This window comes from Buceros rhinoceros, unplaced genomic scaffold (genome assembly GCF_000710305.1).
Source record: "Buceros rhinoceros silvestris isolate BGI_N320 unplaced genomic scaffold, ASM71030v1 scaffold24071, whole genome shotgun sequence".
NCBI lineage: Eukaryota > Metazoa > Chordata > Aves > Bucerotiformes > Bucerotidae > Buceros > Buceros rhinoceros.
Genome location: NW_010393986.1, coordinates 872 through 1,714, shown reverse-complemented (window position 1 = coordinate 1,714; position 843 = coordinate 872). Strand labels below are relative to the sequence as shown.

General features: G+C 44.6%; 1 protein-coding gene across 1 annotated transcript in view; it reads left to right on the top strand.

Annotated features, from left to right (window-relative positions):
- The window catches only part of LOC104501313 (biogenesis of lysosome-related organelles complex 1 subunit 5-like), a gene marked incomplete at both ends in the record, with an annotated part of 4,201 nt that overhangs the window by 2,920 nt on the left and 438 nt on the right, over positions 1–843 (top strand). The gene's annotated exons all lie outside the window — the stretch shown is intronic.

Here is an 843-nt window from a genome sequence, read left to right as displayed (position 1 = left end):
GGATGGCTTCTCAAAAAGCTGACTTGAGGGAATGTGGCTACATCGTGTCAGCTGCCAGATTTACGCAGTGGGAACACACCGGTGTGGGTTTTGTTGTATTTTATGCGGTAGCATGTTGTGTAAACATTTAAATTTGTGTAACTTACTTGTATGGCAGCTGGCATATGCAGAACAACACATGGTGGGTGATGCGATACGCATGGAGTGGTGGCAGGAAAATATTTGAGGTTTAAAATTCCACCATGCAAATAAGGCCTGTGCTCTAATTTCTTCTAAATGAGCGAACCTTTGCTGTTTCTCCCTGACATTCTACTGGTGAGCTGCAGAATGTGTCATGAGTGATGGAGTCACAGAATGTGAAGGGACCTCTGGAGGTCCCTTTGTCCAGTGCCCCTGCTCAAACAGGGGCAGCCACAGGCAGTTGTCCAGGTCCAGCGTCTCCTGATGTGAAAAAATCACCAGCTTTAAGGTGATGATAAAGAAGTGAAGTATTTCTCAATCCTAGGCTGTGTTAGTGGGAGAAATGATTGCTTTGGGGAGTTAAGCGTCTTTAGTTCTGTATCAGTGAAGTGTTAAATAAATTAGAGAAAAAGACTGCATAGGAGTAAGTTCCTGTTTCCACTGAGATGTTTTCCTAGGCTTAGTCTCCTGAGAGAAGAGGCTGGCTCCAGCAAAAAGGTGTTCTCCATGCCGAGTGTTTATACTAAATCACTTCTTACATTTGATGGGGAAAAATATAAGAAAAAAAATAAACCCAGCCAAAACACCGAGCTTGGTTACCTGCTTTTGCTGACTGACTTGGGAGTTGTTGGGTGTCTTCTGCGGTGGTGAGGGGGGAACTGG